Source organism: Agelaius tricolor, unplaced genomic scaffold (genome assembly GCF_023055355.1).
Source record: "Agelaius tricolor isolate 1412-34295 unplaced genomic scaffold, bAgeTri1.0.p SCAF_23, whole genome shotgun sequence".
NCBI lineage: Eukaryota > Metazoa > Chordata > Aves > Passeriformes > Icteridae > Agelaius > Agelaius tricolor.
In genome coordinates, this window is record NW_027269283.1 from 577,682 (window position 1) to 601,122 (window position 23,441).

At 49.9% G+C, this 23,441-nt stretch overlaps 1 protein-coding gene across 6 annotated transcripts in view; it reads right to left on the reverse strand.

Annotated features, from left to right (window-relative positions):
- The window catches only part of RALY (RALY heterogeneous nuclear ribonucleoprotein), a 153,270-nt gene that overhangs the window by 96,173 nt on the left and 33,656 nt on the right, over positions 1–23,441 (reverse strand). For 4 of the 6 annotated variants that reach the window (XM_071446661.1, XM_071446664.1, XM_071446660.1 and 1 more), the window contains exon 2: positions 6,188–6,272. The exons of the other annotated variants lie outside the window; for them this stretch is intronic. The gene's annotated coding sequence lies outside the window, so the exon portion shown is untranslated. The remainder of the gene's footprint in view (positions 1–6,187; positions 6,273–23,441) is intronic. 6 annotated transcript variants of the gene reach the window in all.

Sequence of the window (23,441 nt, forward strand, 5' to 3'; positions counted from 1 at the left end):
CAACACCCTGTGTCAGAGAGCTCACCCAAACACAGGGGGTGACAGCATCTCCCCTGCTCTGGGTGGCACAGCCCAGCCTCTCCAGGCAGCACAGGCTCCCTCCTCATGTTCCACCACAGCTTTTGTCACAGCACTGCCTGGGAAAGGTCAGTGCCTCAGGGAAGCAGCACATTTGATGATGAAATGGCAAAATAAGCAACTTTTTGGCTTGTTTCCTGAAATCTCCAGTTCAGGCCGAGCTGGAAGCAAATCTCAGGCCTGGATTCCTATAGATGAAGGACTGTGGCCACCTCACTGCTTATCTTTTCTGCATTTCTTGCTAACCCTTATTTGTCTCCTTAAAAAAACCCCTAACACCCATGCTCACATGTCACATTTGATGCATCTGCCAAGGCCAGAGCCATCACATCCCATCCAGCACACGTCAATGCAGCCTTGTAAGGGGAAGCTGAGAAAAGATGTGCAGGGAGAGCTATTTTTGTACTTTCATTTTAAGGCACCCCCTTGACTCCCTCCTTTCTGACTCACATTCCAGCTCCAGAACTGAGGAATGCAGCCACAAAGCTGCACCAGGCAGGAGAGGATGTTCTGCCAATATTTTCACCCAAAGTTTGAGCACAGCCACAGCAGGAGGAGGGATCTGTGCCATGATCTGTCTGGTGTTTGCACAAGCAGTTACTTGGGAAAAGATTTTACATTTTCCATTCACGCGTTACCTTAATCTGATTTAACCTCCAAGGTTTGAGAAGTTCTGAGAAACAGATGATTTCCACAAGGAAATCCAGGAATGAAAAAGGAAAAACAAAAATCCTCCAGTCAGACAATTTAAATTGACATTGTATTTCAGTAAGATCAAGATTTGCAGAAAACTGAGTGTTCATTAAGAATCACTTGCTCAGCTCTTGAAAGAATCAAACATTTGGGTTGATCACAGAAACCAGCTCAGCTCTAGGGATGAATCACTGACTTAAGAAGGTGCTTTTTAACCCATGGCTTTCTTGGGGCATGGCAGTTTTGCCTGAATGTACAGGTTAATAACTCCACATGTGCTCCAGTTTCTGTGGCTGCTCCAGGTTTTACATCCCAAAGCAGGAGTGGTGCAATGCCCTGGCATCACAGACATCTTTAATGGAAAATCCTTTCCTTAGGATTTTTCCTCCTGAGAAGCTGAGAGGCCTCAGGAACAAAATATAACCAATGGTTATCTGCTGCTGTGGAATGCAACAGGTGCATCTGGGATTGGTCTCATTTGGTTGTTTCTAATTAATGGCCAATCACAGTCAGCTGGTTTGGACTCTCTGTCTGAGCCACAAGCCTTTGTTATCATTCTTTCTTTTTATATTCTTAGCCAGCCTTCTGAGGAAATCCTTTCTTCTATTCTTTTAGTATAGTTTTAATATAATATATATCATCAAATAATAAATCAGCCTTCTGAAACATGGAGTCAGATCCTCATCTCTTCCCTCATCCTGGGACCCCTGTGAACACCATCACACCCTGGGTCCTGTTTGTGTGGAGCTCATGTTTCAGGGATCCAACATGATTCTGCTGATTTTCTGTTCAGCCTCACAGCCCTTAAATAACACCCAGTATTATAACACCTGTATTTAAATAACACCTGCTCTTCCCAGGTTCCAGCCACACAACCTTCCACCCTCAGACTGCACCAGAGGGTCCTGTCCTGCATCTCCTGGCACCTCTCCAATGCCCTGGCAGAGCTGAGAGCTTCATCTGGTTATTTAAAAGCCCAGGTAAGCCCAGGGACAGAGCCATGAGGGTGTTTATCAAGGGTTAATTAGCAGCTCCTCTTCCCTCCCTCACCCAGTGTCCATCTCTGAAGGCTCCAGCATCAAGATTGGTGTGTCAGAGCTTGGCTGTCCTGCAAGACCTGGTCCTTGCTGGGTCCCAGCCCAGCTCCCACAGGCACTGGGGGCTCAGGGAGGGGGTGGCTCCATCCCTGAGAACTGCAGAGCTGGACACCCCCAGGGGCTGAGCCTGCACACCCCACTCCTGCTTATTAATCAGTAATAAACCTAATGACTAATTAGGTCATTAATCCTAAATGACTCCTGATCATCCTCAACCAGAACAACCCCTCATGCTGGCAGTGTCCCAGGCCAGGCTGGACAGGGCTTGGAGCAGCCTGGGATGGTGGGAGGTGTCCCTGCCATGGCAGGGGTGGCACTGCATGGGATTTCAGGTCCTTTCCAACCCAAGGCTTTCTGGGATTCTGTGCTTTGCTTTCACTTCACACTGTGTGCCAAGAGCACCCCAAGCTGCTCTGCTGCCCTGCAGAGTGGCCAGGGACTGGGGTCTCTGTGTGAGGAGAGCTCTGCTCCCAGCCTGCCTTTGCCAGGTGGCTCCAGCCCAGCCCATGGGACAGGAGTGAGCCTGGTCCAGCCAAAACCTCCCCCAGCCCCTGGGGAACTGGGCCACTGTCATTGTAGGAGATGAAACAACACAAGCTCACACTGCTGCTCTCAAGGGGAAGGAAAAGGGAAGTTTATTTTCTGACTCCAACATTTATAGATTTCTAAAAGTGACAGTGGATTGGAGGGTGATGGTGTCACCTCTCCAATGACACTGGACAAACCACCAGTCCATCAAATTTTTCCTCCTCCATAAAAGAATGCAAAACAATGAGTTATTTATAGAAGGTGTGTGAGAAAGTTCACTACAAGAATGTGAACATCAGAAGGCTTAGAAAATCTTAAAAACTCAGGGTGACAGGCCACCTTCCACCACCCCAGAAATCCCCCATGCTCCTGCCAGCCACTCCCAAGAACTGCAGGTGCCATGAGACATTCCCAGCACAGACAAGGGCAATCCTTCCCAGGAGCCTGCTCAGAACATGAGTTTTAACTTCAAAATTTTCTTTGTGTCTTTGAATTTTTTTTACAGCAGATAAAGATTGGGAGAGTGCATTTTGGGGGAATTTCTGCTGGTGCCCTCCTCAGCCTGGTTTCTGATGGCTCCCAACTCCTGTGGAGCCTCTGGAGTGAGTTCCCAGCTGAGTGATCCAACCCCCATTCCCTGACAGAGGCACCTCAGGCACAGAGGGGAGTTCAGTGCTGGAGTTTGGCTTTTTTAGGCTCAGCCACGAGCCCTGTGAGGGTCCCATCCCACAGGCTCCTCTGCCCTGGGCACTGCAGCCCATCCCAGCTTCCAGGATCTGCAACCTCCTCCTGACCTGGTGTTCTCTAAATTAAGCAGCTGTTAGATCCCTTCCTTCCTTGGCCCACGGGGTGCTAAGAAGGTCACCACAGATGGGAGCTTAAAGGGCTGCCAGTGCCCCCCTAATCCTGGCCAGGCAGCACTGCCCTGACAAGGACCTGAGCAGGTGATTAGGGCCTGGAATATCTGTGCTCAGAGCCCTGCTGGCCCCTCCACCCACACAGAACATTTCAGCCATCCCTTTTTTGCTGAGGCACCCAAGGATGCTCCTCTGTGTGCTCTCATTGAGGGCACTCCCAGCCCTGTAAGGATGGACTCAGTACCAGCTATTTCCAACACTTTCCCTGCAATATTCCTGCAATAATGGGCATTTTCATCAGCCTTCCTTGTTCTCCAGTCTCTCTCTGTGTTCTTCTCTAACTGCCTCAGTGACAGATATTTCCCCACTGAAATATCTCCCAAGGAACAGGGAGCTCTGCAGCTCCTTCTGGAATCTACCTTTATTCTGGGTGCCACCAGTTAAAGTGCAGGGAGAAGTGAAAAATGAAAGAGCAAATCATCAGGCAGCAGTGCTCAGGGGCTCAGGAGTCCTGAGGGAGGGAGGAACTTGCTGCATAAAAGACAATTCCCCCCACTTCCAGGAAATGCCTGGTACAAAGAGAAGGGTCCACATTTCAAAACTCTACTGAATATGCCAACAGCCAAAACAAAACTTGGAAAAATTTCTGGCAGTGTTCTTTGTAAAAATGTCTGCAACAGTAAAAATCTATGGATTTCTTCAGTGCTGCTGAATCCCACAATTTCATTTGCTGAGTTAAATCCTGGTCTGTGGAATTAGGGTACAGTAGATGTCTTTGCCATGCAGAACAGGGTTTTTAGTCAGGTCCTTTATTCAACCTATCTGTGTGCCAGAATATTTTGTGTCAAAATATCCTCACTACCACCACAGGCAGGTACACTAAGGTGGAACAGAAAATGGTTATAGACAAATCTGATCACACCCAAGTTCCCTTTCTCCCTCGTTTTGATTTGAAGAAGTTCAGGTGAGTCTTTTCCCTGCTGTTATTTGGAGTTTCCTGGATTAGATTTCCAAATAAGATCCTTATTTAGTGGTGTGGTATCTCCAGGGGTCCATCCCACAGCAGCACAGCTCCTGCCTCTGTGATAAGAAGTTTTATCTGATCACATCTGTTTTTTCTCTCTTCTATGCAATATCCACAGGACCATTCCAGGTGTGATACCAATGAAAAGCCAAGTTCTGCAAACCTTGATGAACTGCAAACTGAGGACCTCAGCCCTGGCAGTGCCCACAGCCAGGATGGAGCAGCCTGGGAATGTGGAAGGGTCCCTGCCCATGGCAGGGGGGGACACTGGATGGTTTTTAAGGTCCCTTTCCAACTCATTCTGTTAATCTGTAATTTCTGCATTTATTCACCTGCCCAGGAGCTGGAAGAGAAATCCACTGCTAAAAACCACACTGCTGCATCTTCCTGCCATGGGCTGAGCACAGAATGAGGACACCCTGAAATCTTCACCCTCTGCTGAAGCCAACTCCAGCTTTCACTGCCCTGAAGTCCAAGGAAACTCCCAGCAGAGCAGGCAGAGCCCTCCCTGACCTCGTGGCTCAGCAAGCACAGCAAGTTTCCAACAGGCACAGCCATGCCCAGGCAGCATTTCCCAACCCTCAGGTCATGCTACCACTGCACCTGATCCCTAAATCCCCTCCCATCCCTCCACAAAGCCTCTGCTTCACAGAGGTGATTTCAGCTCAGCATCTGGGGGATGTTAAACTTCCTAAATTGTGCCCTGTGGGGATGGGAACTCCTCTGTCCTGCCCTAAGCACTGACAAGCACAGCCCCAAGAAGGAAACACCAGGGGAATGTTCCCTCCCAGCCCAAGGGGCAGAGGCAGCAGCAGAGCTCTGAGCCTGCCCTGGCCCCCAGCCCCACACAGCAGCAGCTCCTGCCTGCCCCAAGCACAGCACTTCCAATGATGGTTTTAACTTTGATATTTTCCAAATTCTCTGCTCTGTTCAGGAATGTAACTCTGCCACTTCCTCTTAGGTGTTAGCAGGTTCTCCTCACAGGATGGTTGGACAAAGCAATCCCTTCCCAGCTGGAGAATCAAGGACAACCTTTACCCAAAGAGCACAAACAATGCAAAGAGAAGGGGGCAAGCCAGGGGGCTGAGATTTCATCACCTGGAGCTGCAATTGGAAAACTGAACCCAATATGGAGATGAACCAAAACTGATAAAAGTGTAAAAACTCCTGACCAGGATCCATCTTAAATTCAGCCTGGCTGCAGCCCTGGCCAGGCCCTTGTGCTGTCCTTTTAAGGCCTTGCAATAAATCCCTATTTTGTCCATTTAGCTCAGTCTAGTCTCTGCTCCAGATCAGCCTTTCAAGGCACCTCCACCTGCCTCTCCCTGCATGCCCTTGCTCTGGGAGGAGCCCAGCAGAGCCAGCAGCAGGGTTCACCTCCAGGTTATCCCAAGCCACCCTCGTTTTCAGCTCCCCATGACAAACTGCAAACAGAACTTCCAGCAACAGCACAGGCAATGAATGTGACAGGCAGACATGCCCAAACCTGTGTCCAAAACAACCCACAGGGTGTAATCACAGACTCAAAGAACCACAGAATTAGGCTGGGAAAGACCTTGGAGATCACTGAGTCCAATCTCTGACCCAACACATGGCACTGAACACCTCCAGGGATGATGACTCCACCACTGCCTGGGCTTCAAGTGACCCAAGCCCACCCCCAGCAGCACTGGGGACAGGGACAGGCCCAGAGCACAGCCACAAACCTCTGACTCCCTGAACACTCACCCCAGGCCAGGGAGAGGGAAATCAGCCTCTCCCAGCAGGCTCCAAGGGAGGAACCCTCAGAGTGCTGCAGAACCAGGGTTCTGTAGAGCTCCTCTCCTGCCAGGGGGGTGCTGCCCCAAAGCCAGTGCTGTGCCCTTCGCAGGGCTCTGTCCCTCCCCAGGAGCACACCCAGAGTCACTCACCAGGGCTGGCTGGGCACCTGGGCCGTGTCACTGTCCCCGTGGCCGCAGCGGGAGCGGGCGCAGCTCCTCTCTGTGCCTCTTCACCCTGCAGGAAGCAGCGGAGGAGGAGGAGGGTGAGCAGATAATCCACGACTTGCTGGGAGCTCTGCAGGGCTGGGAGCAAAGCTGCTGCTGTCTGCAAGGATCAGAGCTGGGACTTTCTGAGCTAAGACTCTGAGCTGCTTAGCAAGGAGCTGGAAGCAGAGCAGACAGAGGTGGTTGTGTTCTCCCAGGGCTCAGCACTGGGGGGTTGTTTCAGGCTGGCTCAGGCACCAAAAATCCCACAAAAACTGCTCCATCAGGTTAATGCTAGCACAGGACAGGGATGGAGGCAGGCAGGAATTTCTGGTCACCGTGGCTGAGGGAAAAAACAGAGTTTTTTCAAAGTGAAATGTTACTGTAGGACACGAAATAACACGAGGTGGACATGCAGCTCTTCCAAGGTAAAAAAAAAAATTCAAAATTTTGACTCCAATATTTATAGATTTCCAAAAGTGACAGTGGATTGGAGGATGACAGTGCCACCTCTCCAATGACACTGGACAAACCAACAGTCCATCAAATTTCTCCTCCTCCATAAAAGAATGCAAAACAATGAGTTATTTACAAAAAGTGTGTGAGAAAGTTCATTAAAAGAATGTGAACATCAGAAGGCTTAGAAAAACTTAAAAAATCAAGATAACAGTGAAATATCCCACAGTAAAAGTGTTTCATAGTTTTGTTCATTTATTTATTTAATACTTGGAAAATATTAAATTTGAAATTGAAGATTTTACTTTAGGCCAAATTAGGTTAGGCCAAATTGAAACTATTCCTTGATGGAATTAAAACATTCTGCTTTAAGTCAGTTCCTCTGTGTTCCCTGAGATCTTCCTGGAACTTTAAATTAAGGTGCCATGACTGAGGTACCTGGCTGACCTGCCCAGCATGAGAGATCTGCCGGCTGGGGCCATAACCAGGATTCAGAAGTGGAAACTGCAGGACTTTTACAGGCATTTTTTGGCTGGGTCACCCCCAGCATCCACTGGCAGAAGCTCCTGGTGCAGTGGGGTTGGTCCAAACTGGGGACTCCAGGAAAAGGGAAGAGCCACAGTGGAGCCCAGTGCTGGAGAGGGATCCCACCAGCTCAGAGCAGCAGCTGTCCCACCTGGAATGCTCCCACATCTCACCTGGGATCCTGACAGCAGCACTTCCACTCACCTGGAACCCTCCCAGGCATCACACACAACCCCAGTGCTCTGGAAACACCAGCACTGATTTTCTCCTAGCAAAAAAAAATCTCCTTTAATTTCACAGGCACCTCCTGCTTGGTTAAAGAGCTTGCTCTCTAGGATTTGCTCCTCAGCTGGGGCAGAAATGAAAGGACAAAAAATGCCACTTAACTGAGGATAAAGATCCATCTTTGCAGTGCTATCATAATGCTGTGTCCTTTAAAAACAAGTGTGGAGTAGGTGTGAGATGGCACCAGCTCTGGGTGTGCAGAAAAAGAGCTGACAGAGCAGAATGTCTCAGAGAGAATCAGCTGGTGCAACTTCAAAACTCCTGCTCTGTTGTAGTGTGGTTTTATATTTTGTAATACTTTGAAGTAGTTTTGTTTTGTATCCCCATATTATCCCCATATTTTTCCCAAATGGTTTATCCCAAACTGTACCCCCCTCCCTTTACCTGTGTTATCCCTCTCCCGGCATGAGATCATCCCCAAACCCCCACCTGTCGCAGACATTTTTCATGAAAAATCCTTTCTTAAGATTTTTCTTTGTGAGAAGCTGCAGTTTCAGCAACTAAAAGTAAACAATGGTTATCTGCTGCTGTAGAATGTAACAGGTAGACTCATGATTGGTCTCCTGTGGATGTTTAGATTTACTGACTACTCATAGCAGAGCTGGCTCTTGCTCTCTTTCTGAGACACAGATCTTTGTTATTCATTCTTTTCTATTCTTAACTTAGCTAGCTTCTGAGGAAACCTTTTCCTTTCTATTTCTTTTTAGTATAGTCTAATGTAACATATATCATAAAATAATAAATCAAGCCTTCTGATCATGGAGTCAACATTCTCGTCTCTTCTTCATCCTGAAAACCCTTGTGACCACAGTCACACCCACCCTGGCTCTCTGTCAATCACTCAGCATCCCATCCCCTCCATCCAGAAGCTTTGGTCCAGGTCTTTGAGTGATGAGCCAGAGGCCAGGGGTCAGCCCCCCAAGCCTTGCCCCATATGCTGTCCTAAATGTCCATCCCCCAGTACCCATCCCTTAGGGTCACTTCTTGGTTGGTAAAATGTTCTCTACTTTGGGTTTCCACCTCCCTTTAAATGTAACCTTGGCACATCTCCCGGGGCTCTCGGCAGGAGGCCCCTGAGGTGCAGGAGCTCCTTTGGGACTCCTAATAAAACCTTGGATTAACCCCTGCTAGGAGTCAGCCCTTTAACTTCTCCCGATGTCTCTGGTGTCTCTTGTGCTGCACAGGCGCCCAGCCCAGGTGCCCTCAGCACCCTCGGGGCACACACAGAGAGTGTCTGCCCCCAGCCCAGGTGCCCTCAGCACCCTCGGGGCACACACAGACAGTGTCTCCCCCCAGCCCAGGTGCCCTCAGTACCCTCGGGGCACAGAGAGTGTCTGCCCCCAGCCCAGGTGCCCTCAGCACCCTCGGGGCACAGAGAGTGTCTGCCCCCAGCCCAGGTGCCCTCAGTACCCTCGGGGCACACACAGAGAGTGTCTCCCTGCTGCCAGCCCAGATGCCCTCAGCACCCTCGGGGCACACACAGAGAGTGTCTCCCCCAGCCCAGGTGCCCTCAGCACCCTCGGGGCACACACAGAGAGTGTCTCCCCCAGCCCAGGTGCCCTCAGCACCCTCGGGGCACACACAGAGAGTGTCTCCCCCAGCCCAGGTGCCCTCAGCACCCTCGGGGCACACACAGAGAGTGTCTCCCTGCCAGCCCAGGTACCCTCATACCCTCGGGGCACACACAGAGAGTGTCTCCCTGCCAGCCCAGGTGCCCTCAGCACCCTCGGGGCACACACAGACAGTGTCTGCCCCCAGCCCAGGTGCCCTCAGTACCCTCGGGGCACACACAGAGAGTGTCTCCCCCCAGCCCAGGTGCCCTCAGTACTCTCGGGGCACACAGGGAGTGTCTGCCCCCAGCCCAGGTGCCCTCAGTACCCTCGGGGCACAGAGAGTGCCTCCCGCTGTCGGCCATGTTGGGGCCGCCCCTCCCTCAGTGTCTGCCGGCTCGGGACTGGCTGAGGGTTCCTGAGAGGCTCACAGAGGGACAGAGACACTGCTCCCTTTGGGTTCTTTCTTGCTCTCTCCCCTCAAACTTCTCTGCAAAACTGACTTTTGAAATGGGTGAAAAGAAGGCATCTCAGGGAGGGAAGCCAAGGGGTTTGAAAGAGGAGAACGGCCCCTGGAATGGTCGCTGGAATTGTGGGGCAGGGCTGGTGCTGGCGCTGAGGATGGAGAGGGGAAAATCATCAGCACAGCCAAGGTTCAGGAGAGCAGAGCTGTCCTGATATCCAACCTGAACCTGCCCTGACACAGCTGCAGCCATTCCCTGGGGCTGTCCCTGCCCAGGTGCCATCCAGGTGCTGATGTGGGCCTTGGGAGATGAGGCAGGTGGGAGGGGGTTCCTGCCTTCCCCCAGCCCCTCTCTCCGTGCCCCATCCCTGCAGGAGAGATGTGAGAAACCATTCCCATCCTGAGGGCTTCAGAGGGGCTGCAGGGAGCGGAGTCCAAGAGCAAGGAGGGCTCGTGGATGTTCCAAGGAAAGGGAAACATGGAGTTCCTCTTTTGAGCTGCTGGGGAGTCTCCACACAATTCAGGGCAGCTCAGCTGGCTCAAGCCTGCCCAGAACTGCTCCCACAGCTGAGGCTTTTCCTTCTGAAGCAGCCCCAAATCAGAATCCTCACATGTGCCCCTGCACTGAGAACTTCTCCAGCTTTCCATGGGAGCTGAGAGCTGGGACCTGATTGTGCCCCAGCCTCTCCTGGGCATACAACCAAGGATGAGAGTAACCCCTGAGCACTGGGAGACACTGGGAGAGACTGGCAGGAATCCTGGAGTAACCAAACCATTTGAGTTCATGCCACAGGCACAGTCAAGGCTCAGCAAGTCAGTTCCAGGCTCAGCTGAAGTGTGAGTGCTCCTCCTGGAAAAGAGAGCCTGGAGCACCAGAGCAGAGGTCTCTGCCCTTTGTGCTTCTCCAGATGTTACCTCTAACACCCTGGATTTATTTAAATCTCTTTTGCTAACAAGTACTTTTTTGCACCTCCTCTCATGGGAGACAAAATAGGGAGGAACCCCCTTTAATTGATGCACTTTAATTAACTGCCTGCTTTGTCAAAGCCCTGCTCCTGCATTCTGAAGCAAATCCCCAGCTTTTCATTGTAAACAATACCTCAGTTTGGCTTCAGTCTTAACTGATCTTTAAATGTCCTATTTTCCTGGATCCATCCCCACAGAATCCCAGTGTGGTTTGGGTTGGAAGGAACCTTAAAGATCATCTTGTTCCAATTCCCTGCCATGGGGAGGCTGCTCAGACCCCTCAATTATCACTTCTCTGCCCATCCCACCCTGGGCTAGGTTTCTTTAGCCCCTGAGCACATCAGCCACTTCTCCTGACCCAGCTTTTGGGCCAGGATGCTGCTCAGGGTGTGCTGGGAGCTGGCTCTGCTCCCACCTCTCTCCTGGGAGCAGGATGTGCCTTGCAGGAGGCAAACAGCAGAATCTCCTGTATCACAGACAGGAAACCCTAAACCAGGTCCCAGGCCAGCATAGGTTTTCCTGTTTTACTTCAAGGGGCAGACACAGCTCCCCATCATCCCTAATTTTATATCTTGACATCTCCATCTTCTGCCTGTGAATCCTCTCCTGCTGTCAGAAGGTCACCAGGCCAGCTGGAAAGCCATTTTTCACACCCTGGCTAATCCAGAGGCACCTGGCTGCCTCCTGCCACTGGCAAAATGCTGACAACAAAACTAATTAGTGGGCAGCAGGATCGTGGCTGGGTCACAGCACCGGCCTTTACTGCACCGGCCAAAAATTCAAGGGATTCAGGAGCAGCTCCTGGCTCTTCCCCAGGCTCCTTTTGTGACCCTGGGCTCCAGCTCTGTGCTCTGAGGTTGGTAACACTTCCCAGACATGGCCATGCAGGTAAATTAATTAATGGTAAGGAAATAATTCATTAGGATGGGCACAAAGGTCTGTTCACAATAAAATTGTAACCTAGTTAAGCTATTCACCACATTTGTGCATTAGCTGAATATTCCAAATATTTTCACAATGTCAGTCTGAGCACATTGAGTGGCACAGGGTGCCCAGAGCAGCTGTGGCTGCCCCTGCATCCCTGGCAGTGCCCAAGGCCAGGCTGGACAGGGCTGGGAGCACCTGGGACAATGGAAGGTGTCCCCGCCATGGAAAGGGTGGGGTGGGAAGAGACTTGAGGTCTCTTCCAGCCCAAACCACTCCCTGACTGTGAGAAATGATACTCACTTCCAAAATTTAAAACATTTATTAAAACCTTATCAAAAAAACCAACAGAAGTCTGAATAGAGACAATATTACAGCACTGGGAGCAGAGGATTTTCCCCACCATGTGCTCATCCACCATGGAAGTTTCACCTTTTAACCCTTTAGCCCCTCCCAAAGTTCTGTCCATCTACTCCTTCTTTGCTGCCCAGTGGTGGAGATCACTGCCTTAAATTCTGATTGGAGCTCAGGTGCTGCCATAGTGACAAACTGACCCTCCCAAATGTCCCAAACCCAGGCCAGCCCATGATAACAACACAAGGGGGTCAAACATAACTAGAAATCTATAAAGCTTCTCCTAACATATATACAGGATATTTGCCTTTTAATTGTGAGTCACCCATCCCATTGCTCATCTGTCACACTGACTCTGTGAAGTGTCCAGGGCTAGGGGATGCTCTGCAGCAGGACACAGGTCAGGAGGGGTTAACTCCCCCTCACCCAGCTGGTGCTGTCATGACACTGATGAAATCCACCACTGGAGAATGGTCCATGGACCAGCACCCATCCTGCAATCAGATCTGGGCTGGCAGAGTGCCCTCCCTGTCCCAGGCAGAGCACAGGCACCCCTGGAGCCCAGCTGAATCACAGAATTCCCAGAATGACCAGGCTGGGAGAGACCTTCCAGATCCTTGAGTCCACCCCAGCCCCAACCCCTCAGCTAAACCCTGGCACCCAGTGCCACATCCAGGCTTTGTTAAACACACCCAGGGATGGGGACTCCACCACCTCCCTGGGCAGCCATGCCAGAACTTTATCACCTTTCTGTAAAAAACTTTTTCCCAATCTCCAACCTGTATCCAACCCTATCCAAGGGTGAACTTTGACTGTTTCCTCCAATGTTTACAACTGCTCAGCACTACAAAGTTATTCAAGCCCCTAAGTTCTTGTTCACTTATGCTTGCTTAGCCAAGAGTCTAGATGTTCCCAGACAGAAGATAAACAATTTTAATAATTCTAGTTAAAATCTTTAATAAAAGTGGGTGCTAATTGATGGAAAACTGTGGGCCATGAAGCTCAGTCACACAAATGTAAAGAGTAATCACTATGCATGATCAGTCATTATTTACTCATCTGAAATCAATGGGTTTTTTTCAGAGTGATTTCCCTTGTATTCCCTGTATTTCCCTTGGCACAGCTGGACACTGTGTCACAGAATTCCCAGAATGACCAGGTTGGGAGAGACCTTCAAGATCCTTGAGTCCAACCCAGCCCCAAGCCCTCAGCTAAACCCTGGCACCCAGTGCCACATCCAGGCTTTGTTAAACACCCCCAGGGATGGGGACTCCACCACCTCCCTGGGCAGCCATTCCAGAACTTTATCACTCTTTCTGTGAAAAACTTTCTCCCAATCTCCAGCCTGTATTTCCCTTGGTGCAGCTTGAGGCTGTGTGCTCTGGTTGTGTCAGTGCTGCTGGAGAAAGAGCCCAGGGCCAGCTGAGCACAGGCACCTTTCAGGAGCTGTGAGAGTGATGAGGGCAGCCCTGAGTCTCCTTTTCTCCAGGCTGAGCACCCCCAGCTCCCTCAGGGCTTCCTCACTCACAGGGTTTGTGTTCCCAGCCTCTGGATGGGTTGTTTGTGTTGCTCCCTCTGGATGTGCCCCAGCTGCTTTCCTGCATCCCTCCCCAGCACTGCCCCTGCCTGTGGGGCACCATGCCAGCCCCCAGCTCAGAAAGGGAATGAAAAACACCCCAGCATCACCAGGCAGATGGTTTTTCCTGCCTATAAAACACAAAGGGGGCTTGTAGCCCCACATTTCCCTTCACAGAGAAAAGCAAGGCACAAATCTTCCCAAGAATATTTCTGGGTTTCACATTCTCTGAACATCAGAGAAAGAAAACACAATTCTTATCATTTGCTGTGCCTGTGTTTGTGCCAAAGTAGAATGCAACATGGAGATTGTTCACCCACAGTGATGGGGTTTTGTTTCCTTGGCCTGTCAGGGCCATGTGTGTGTGGGGACTGTTGGGTGACAGTCATGAGATTCAGTGCAGGGTGAGCAGGGTTGAGTGCTTGGCACATTCAGTTTTAGATGTACAGAATAATATAATATATAATATATAATTATAATAAAGTAATTAATTACCCTTCTGCTATCCATGGAGTCAGATCATTCTCTCCCCTCGTCAGGGCCATCACAGCATTGCAATAGGGGCTCAGTGAGCAGGGCAGTGTCTGCTGAATGCCAGCACACCAGGACACCCCAGAGCCAGGAGAGAGGAAAGAGAAGCCCTGAGCAGCCTGTCAGAACCTCAGCAGTGGGGATAATTGGTTTGTACACATTCCTCCCCCACCCAATTACCAGCTCAGTTTGGTGGTTGATTGCACAGCACTCTGGGCCAGCAGAGCTGCTGCTGTTTCCACTCCTGCACACATCATCCAGTCCCTAAATCATTTCTAATAGCTCCTCTCCTCAGTGCCCTCCCAGCTCCTTCCAGCCCCATCAGCACGAGGCAGGTTGCAGATATGGAGGAGCTGACATTTCTCTTTTGAGTAATTTGCAGTGGATTTCTTGTCTGCTTGATGTAGTCATTTTGTTCTCTGCACTGATGTGACATTAATTATTGTTAAATATTCTTATCTGTTACACACAGTTCTGTTTAGATAAAGGTCAGTGCGTGAACCCCTGACAGTGCTCGTTGCTGCCATGCTCCAAAGCCAATTTGTCATCCTCTCCCTTCAATACCTTCATCTTGGTCTCAGTTCATTTTTCCATTAATTCAGGCACAGTAGAGAGCCATTAAAAAATGCAAAATCTCTCAGCTGTTCAGCTCAGAACTTGGACAGGGAATGATGAGGCTGAGGAGCACCAGTTGCACAGGGAAGGCAGGGAATAAAGCCAGGAAAATTCAGCAGCAGCTTCTTTTAAGGAACTGTATGGCTGCCCCCCAAAAATCTGTGCACAGTTCTGCTTTAATGAAGATCAGCTAAGCCTTGTGCAGCACATGGTGTGATGGGATAACAGCACAACCCAGAGGCCCTGGCACAGGGTGCCCAGAGCAGCTGGGGCTGCCCCTGGATCCCTGGCAGTGCCCAAGGCCAGGCTGGACAGGGCTGGGAGCAGCCTGGGACAGTGGGAGGTGTCCCTTCCATGGCAGGGGTGGCACTGGATGGGCTTTAAGGCCCTTCCCAACCCAAGCCATGCTGGGTTTATGATTCTCTGCTGTGCCCACACCACCCTCTCCAGGCAGAGGACAAGGCCAAGCTGTCCCCGTGTCCCAGAGCAGCAGCACCTCCAGCAGTGACCCATCTCCCAGAGACATGAGGAGCAGCTGGGCCTGCTCATGGCCAGGGAAACTGCACCAGCTCTGCTCTGCCTTGCTTTTGATCTCTCTGCCCAAAGAATTCCCCTCTGCCCCACTGAGGTGTCACTCCCACCATGTCCCTGCAAGGTGGGGACTGCAGAGCAGGGACTCACTCCAGCACCCCTGGTCCCTGCACACCTTGGGATCCCTTGAAGAGCCAAAACTGGGTCTCCACAGCCCATCAGGAGTGCTGAGAGCTCCCAGCAGCCCTCAGATGGCTGTCCCTGGGGCAGGTCACACAGTCCTGCAGGGACACATGGCAGCAGGGACAGCTGCCACCACCACTGCAGGGTGCTGAGCAGATCTGTGCTGCTGCCCAGCTGCACCTCGTGGGCTCCTGTGCTCCATCCAAAGCTGTTGGAGCCCTGGGTGCTGAGAATTCCAGACTTTCTGTGGTTTTAGGCACTGACCCCAGGAGAACACTGCATTGACCTGAGGCTGTGGAGAAGGCTTCCAAAATGGAATGACAGAACTGGGATTGTGGGGGTGGAGTTTGAATAGAAGTGTGTGATATCACAGGGTGGAAAACTCAGAGTTTAAGGTAATCATGCTACAGTAATATATATAAAATAATATAATATGAAAATATATATAAGATAATAATACATAAAAATATAATATATATAATAATATAGTAATATATTGGAGCAGCCTGGGACAGTGGAAGGTGTCCCTGCACATGGCCTGGGTAGCACTGGATGGGCTTTAAGGCACTAGGTAGCCTTTAAGCCCAGTTATATATATATATAAATATATATTTAATATATATAATTAATATTTAATTTTTATATATATTTATATGTTGTATATATATAATATATATTAATATATATAATTATATATAAAAATATATCTATTTATAATATATAATTATAAATAAATAAATAAATAAATAAATAAAATATATATATATATTTATATAAATATAAGAAGATGGAGGTTTTAGGGCAGAGACTGATCTTTCTTCTTCACCTCCAGCACAGCCATAACCCAGAGCCAGCCTGGGAGCCCTTCACACTCCAGAGTCCAGGCTAAGGGAGGCTGAGAGCCCAGCAGAGCACACATGGGACCCATGGAGAGGAGCTCAGCCCTCAAACCAACCAATTCAGTGCCAAGGGCCAGGGTGAAGATGCTCAGGAGGCTCCAAAGCCAGGAACAGGACAACCCAAGGGCTCAGCTGCCTGCAAAGGTGGATTTGGCATGACTGAAGTAGCACCTCATGAATCATGTGCTCAGCCCAGCACTTGGCAAATGGAAGAACATTTGAACCTTTATTCCAAGTGGCATTTAATTTTGCATTGTGCTAAATCATTCTGTACTTGTAAATAAAAGAGAATAAACTCCCAAACCTGTCCCCCACTCGGTGAAACACAAAGAAATACTGCAATGTGCTGAATGCAATCAACTGTGCGGGTTTTTCCCTTCACTTGGCATCTCAGAATCATTAAAGCTGAAAAGGACCTGTGAGACAAATGAGTCCAACAATGCCAAGCCCATGTCCCTAAGCCCCATGCCCACACTGGAAGTGTTTTCTGAACACTTCCAGGAATGCTGACTCCACCACTGCCCTGGCAGTGTGTTCCAGGGCTTCACCACTCTTTCTGGGAAAAATCTTCCCTAATCTCCAACCTAAAGCTCCCCTTGCACAACCTGAGGCCGTTTCCTCTCACCCTGTCCCTTTTCACCTGGCAGCACCCTCCTGTCAGGGAGCTGGAGAGAGCCAGGAGGTCCCTCCTGAGCCTCCTTTTCTTCAGCAGTTGTACACCAGCAACTCTTTTCTGTAATGGAATGGGTGGGGGTATCATCACAATTAGGCACAGTCCTTACATCCAGCCCTTAATTAGATTGGTCTAATTAGAACTTCACTCAGGTATTGCACACAGTGGATAAAGTCCTGCCTGGGTGGGGTTACATACATGAGACAGGCACAGATTCCCCTGGAGCTTCCAGAGCTGACTGATAACCTGGAACAAATAACACCTCCAGTTGTGGGACCTGCACAAGGTGTGCATAATGCTCAACATCAGGCTGATTCTGCATGCCTGAAAGGCACAACTCAGGCAAAATCATCTCATTCACCAGAACCACAAATAAACCCCTGGACAGAGGGGTATTGCCAGCCCAGGTCCTGCTGCAGCAGAGCCAGGGGAAGCAGCAGCTCTGCCCCCTCCCCTCTGCTAAATTGGGAGCAGGAGAGGGGAGAGCTGGGTTGGGAAGGGTGTGAGGCAACACAGGTCCTCTCCAGCCCTGGGGACACAGTGTCCTGAGGCTAAAAATACAGAGACAAACCAAAAAGTCAAGGCTAGCAAGAGGCATTAGCAGAGGCTGTTTATTTCTGTAGGCAGGGAGCACCCAGAGAGAGCCCAGCACTTGGTGCTGCCTGACGGACAGGCTGCTGCAGCTGGAGGGCTCAGGTTTCCTGCACACACAGGGAACTGTCCCCTGTTCCCCCTGTCCCCCCTGTCACACCTTGCCTGCCATTATTTTTAGCTGCTGCACAAAGCTGGGTGATGTGAAGGAGCAGAGGGACAGGATAAAGCATGGAAACACCACCCTGGTGAAGGCTTGTGGTGGTGCTCACAGGGGTCCCAGGATGAGGGAAGAGATGAGAATCTTGGCTCCATGTTTCAGAAGGCTGATTTATTATTTTATGATATATATTGTATTAAAAGAAAATTATATATTAAAACTATACTAAAAGAATAGAAGAAAGGATTTCATCAGAAGGCTTGAAAGGAATAGAAAGGAATGATTATAAAATCTTGTGACTGCTCACAGCCTCGACACAGGTGGCTGTCATTGGTCATGAAGTAAAAACAATTTCCCATGCTGGGTAAACAATTCTCCAAATCACATTCCAAAGCAGCAAAACAGGGAGAAGCTGAAGCTTCTCATCTTCTCAGGAGAAAAGATCCTAACAAAAGGATTTTTCAGAAAATATGTCTGTGAATTAGGCTCTTGCCTTGCCACCAGCACAGGGATCTAGGCTCAGCAAGGTTTGTGAACAAACCCATCCAGAGTGGGATCCAAGATGGAAATCTCTGAACCAGGCTTTAGCAGTGGCAATGCCCCACACCCTGAGCAGGGCTGGGCTGCCCCTGCTGTGCCCCCACCACAGCTGGACACACCTGCCACAGCCCAAAGGCCCCTGGAAAGCTTCCACCACCAGAACCAGTGGGATGCAACTTCACTGGGCTGGCAGTGGCAGCCCTAAGGACAGGGATGTGCCCTGAGCCTGCTCCACACAGAACCATCACAGAATCCCAGAGTGCTTTGGGTTGGGAGGGACATTTAAAACAATCTCTGTCCAAGCCCTGCCATGGCAGGGACACTTTCCCCTGTCCCAGGCTGCTGCAAGCCCCTTCCAACCTGGCCTTGGGCACTTCAGGGATGGGGCAGGGCTGTCCCTGCACTGCAGTCCCCACCTTGCAGGTGACATGGTGGGAAGCCACACCTCAGGGTAGCAGAGGGGAATTCTTTGGGCAGAGAGATCAAATGCAAGGCAGAGCAGAGGCTGGTGCAGTTTCCCTGGCCATGGACAGACCCAGCTGCTCCTCAGGTGTAGCCATGATATTTTCTGGAAAATCCTTTCCTTAGGATTTTTTCTCCTGAGAAGCTGAGAGGCCTCAGGAACAAAATGTAACCAATGGTTATCTGCTGCTGTGGAATGCAACAGGTGCATCTGGGATTGGGCTCATGTGGTTGTTTCTAATTAATGGCCAATCACAGTCAGCTGGCTCAGACAGAGAGTCTGAGACACAAGCCTTTGTTATCATTCCTTCATTTTCTATTCTTAGCCAGCCTTCTGATGAAATCCTTTCTTCTATTCTTTTAGTATAGTTTTAATATAATATATATCATCAAATAATAAATCAGCCTTCTGAAACATGGAGTCAGATCCTCATCTCTTCCCTCATCCTGGGACCCCTGTGAGCACGGTCACACTCATGTCTCTGGGAGATGGGTCACTGCTTCTGCTCTGGGACATGGTGACAGCTTGAGCTTGGCCTTGTCCTCTGCCTGGAGAAGGTGGTGTGGGCACAGCAGAGAATCATAAACCCAGCATGGCTTGGGTTGGGAAGGGCCTTAAAGCCCATCCAGTTCCACCCCTGCCATGGCAGGGACACCTCCCACTGTCCCAGGCTGCTCCCAGCCCTGTCCAGCCTGGCCTTGGGCACTGCCAGGGATCCAGGGGCAGCCCCAGCTGCTCTGGGCACCTGTGCCATGACTGGAGCTGTCAGAGCTCAGCTCCCCTCACATGGCATAAAACCCCCAGTGACACCAGGGTGGAGCCACTGGAACACCAAGGGAACACCACAAGGAGCCTCTGGCACTGGCTGGGTGCCAGGCTGAGCCTCCCACACAGGGCTCTTCAATTCAATTTGCCTTCCTTCATTAACCACAATGGATTCACATCCCAACCAGAACTGAAAACAATCAATTATCTCTCTATTTAACCTCGCTGCCATCTTCTCATTCCCTCTGTCCCACGTCTGGCTCCCCTCTGATATCCAAATTCTTGCAGGGCTGACAGAAATTTGGCATGCTCTTCCCACTGCAGGACAAACTTCCAAGGTAAAGAAAGGAAAACATCCCAGATTCTTCTGCAAGAGTGATTTCAGCACTAACTACTGCAGAAATATGAACAGAAAACTCCAGACTGGTAAGTGCAGCTGATCCCTCTGCACCTTGCACTGCAGTGCAGGGACTGAGCTCTGTGTCCTGCTGGCAGGAACCACCTCCCTCTGATGGAAATGCTGCTGCACAAGCAGACACTTGATTTTCAAGGCTGATGGCAGAGGTACCTCATGGGAAAAGAGCACCCAAGAAGTTTTACCCACCAGCAGATGCTGTTGGCTCCAGGAGCTGGTGCAGCACCAAGAATCACAGAACAAAAGATCTCCAGTGTGGGATTGTCACTGTCATACTGTCTGGAAAAATCCCCTTGCCCAGGATTCTTCTCCTGGGAAGCTGAGAAGCCTCAGAGAAAAGGAAAACAATTCCAATCTCATTTGCTTCTGCTGTGTTTTGCTGCTTTGGAATGTGGTTTGGAGATTGTTTATCCAACAGGTGGGTGCTTGATTGGTTTCATGTGAATTGTTTTTACTTCATGTCCAATCACAGCCAGCTGTGTTGGGACCCTAGAAGGAGTCATGAGTTGTTCATTAGTATCTTGTAAAGCCTTCAGTCTGTATCCTTTCTCTATTCTTTACTATAGTTTAAGTATAGCATAATATAATATAATATAATATAATATAATATAATATAATATAATATAATATAATATAATATAATATAATATAATATAATATAATATGCCTTCTAAGAACATGGAGTCAGATTCATCATTTCCTTCCTGCCACAGGGGGACCCTGCAAATACCACATGGGATAATTAATTTTTTGTGCTCCTTTGGCCTCTGAGAGCACATCAGATGAGGCAGAGGTGGTCTGACACTGAAGGGAAGGTGCCAATGCTGCCCTGCATGGCTGAGCTTTGACACAAACCCAGTCAATCCCAGCCCAGCAGCCACCTGGACCCTTGGTCATGGTGCACAGACCATGGTGCCTCAGAGCTCTGACCAGTTCCTCACCCTCATCCTCACAGGCTCCTCTGAGAGCCTCCTCCCAAAGGAGCCAGGGATCCCAGGCAGCCACAGGAGGCTCCCCATGGCCAGGGGACCTCCAGGGATGTCCCCACCATCCACACAGCTCCAGCTGGAGAGGGGGATGTTCATTCTGCACCCAGCTGGGTGATTTGTTGTACACCAGCAACTCTTTTCTGTAATGGAATGGGTGGGGGTATGATCACAATTAGGCACAGTCTTTACATCCAGCCCTTAATTAGATTTGTCTAATTAGAACTTCACTCAGGTATTGCACACAGTGGATAAAGTCCTGCCTGGGTGGGGTTACATGAGACAGGCACAGATTCCCCTGCAGCTTCCAGAGCTGACTGATAACCTGGAACAAATGACACCTCCAGTTGTGGGACCTGCACAAGGTGTGCATAATGCTCAACATCAGGCTGATTCTGCATGCCTGAAAGGCACAAATCAGCAAAACCACATGGAAAACACCATGACAGCTCCTACCAGTATTCCCTTCTCCTGCAGAGAGATTCAGGCAGCACAATCAGGAGGCTGATGCTGCAGCCCTGGTGCTGCACTGGAGCCCCAGCCAGCCAGCTGGGACCAGGAGATGGGATGTCCCCAAGCCACCAGTGTGCCTTGGACACAGGAATGAGATAGTCATGTGCAGAACACAGAGGAAGCCACTGGGGGAATTCCTACTGGAGCAGAGGCTTTTGCAGCAGGCCAGGCAGGAGAGCTGACCATGGAACTCAGATGCAGCCCTCTGCTGCACCAGCTGGGGAGCTCCAGGATCAAGCAAGTTGTGTGCCCTTTTTGGGTTGTTTATCCTAGAAAATTCACCAGCTGAGAGGAGATCCAGGCTGCTTTCCACAGGGGCAAGAGTCAGGTCAGCAGAAAATCACCTGGGCTAGAACAGAAACTGCTACACAGAGAAATCAGAGAATGATTTGGAGTGGAAGGAATTAAAAAGGTATTTAAAGACCATGGCATTCCAGCTCCCCTGCCTAGGCAGGGATTGCACCCACCCCAGGGGGCTGCTTTGAGCCCCATCCAACCTGGCCAGACCAGGTTGCAACCAGATGCTTTTACACTCCAACTGAGGAGGACACAACCCAGAGTCATTTAAATTCACCCCAGGGCAGAAAAGCATCTTGTGGCACGGTCAGGAGCTGATCTGGACTCACCCTGTGGCCCTGCAGCCTTGAAAAGCTCCTGGGCATTTCCTCCTGGCATGGATGTTGGCACAGCTCTGCACCAGGCACCTGTGATGGGCTGAGAGCTCTCTGCACCCCACAGGAGAACAAAACAGCACTAAACATTCAGGGAAGCAGCAAGAAAATGCTCTCCTGAGAGACCTGAGCCTGGCTTTTTTTTCCATTAGACTATTTTTACAGCTGGGGAAATGAAGCAAGAAGGCAGAAATGGCCCCCAGCCACAGAGTTATTTACTGGTAAGTGAACAGCCAGCTCTGCTATCAGATGTACACAGGGTTTCATTGCTGCCCTGAGGAACTCCACCCAGGAACTCCTCCCAGCTCAGGGATGACCAAAGGCATGCTCCAAACCTTCCCCTGGCTGGCTCAGGGGTGGCCCAAGGGCCACCAAAGAGCCTCTGAGAAGGGAACACCTGTACCACCCCCTAGGGCTCTGTGACACCTCCACTGGCTCTCATCTGTAGCCATGATATCTTCTGAAAAATCCCTTTGCCAGGATTTTTCTCCTGAGAAGCTGAGAAACCTCAGAGGAAAAGAAAACCAGTAATTATCTGCTGCTGTGGAATGCAACAGGTGCATCTGTGATTGGTCTCATGTGGTTGTTTCTAATTAATGGCCAATCCAGTCCAGGTGGCTCGGACTCTCTGAGAGTCAGGAGCTTTTATTCTCATTCCATTCCTTTTCTATTCCTTTCAAGCCTTCTGATGAAATCCTTTCTTCTATTCTTTCAGTATAGTTTTAATATAATATATATCATAAAATAATAAATCAGCCTTCTGAAACATGGAGTCAGATCCTCATCTCTTCCCTCATCCTGGGATCCCTGTGAACACCACCACACACATCCAGCTGGGCAAAGTCATTGCAGGATTTGCAAAAAGCTGGAGAGAGAGAAAACAGCAGGTCTAAAAGGGGAGCTACCAATGCTCCAAAAATCCTGGCTTCTCCTGGTGAGTGTTTTTCCATGGAACTGCATTTTCCATGAAACTGCATAATCTGGCAGGTGGGAAAAAGGGGAAGCAGTTACACAAACAAGTAACTTGTGAGGATAAGAGCATTTGATTAAGGGGCACTTCAAAGGAGGTTCTTTACAAGCATTTGAAGGACTCTAATACATGTTTGCAGTCATGTTTGGAGCTAATTTAAACAAAATGTTTAATTACACAACCAGGTAGGAGTCAGATTATACAGTAAAACTTGGTTTTCTTCCTTTTGCACAGCTTTCCCTTAGGTTCATGGTCCCTGCTACTTAAGTTTCTCCCAGTCCTGTTTGTGGGAATAACACTTTTCCTGCTCCCCTTCCAGGCTCCCAGTGCCTGCAATCACAGCCCTGAGTGACTCTCAGGGACCCTCCAACTTCTCAGGCCAATCACAAACAAACAGCAAAGCTGGAATTTCAAACATTGTTTGAAGCTGAACAGCTCTGAGAGCTCTTCACCAAAACCACTTGATGAACAAGCTTGGGAGAAACCTCCTGTCTGGAGCAGGGGCTGGTGCAGAGGAACCTGTGTCCCACAAGAGCCTCTGAGATCCCAGAGAGCTGCTCCCAGTGCAGCATCCCAGCATGGCTTGGGTTGGAAG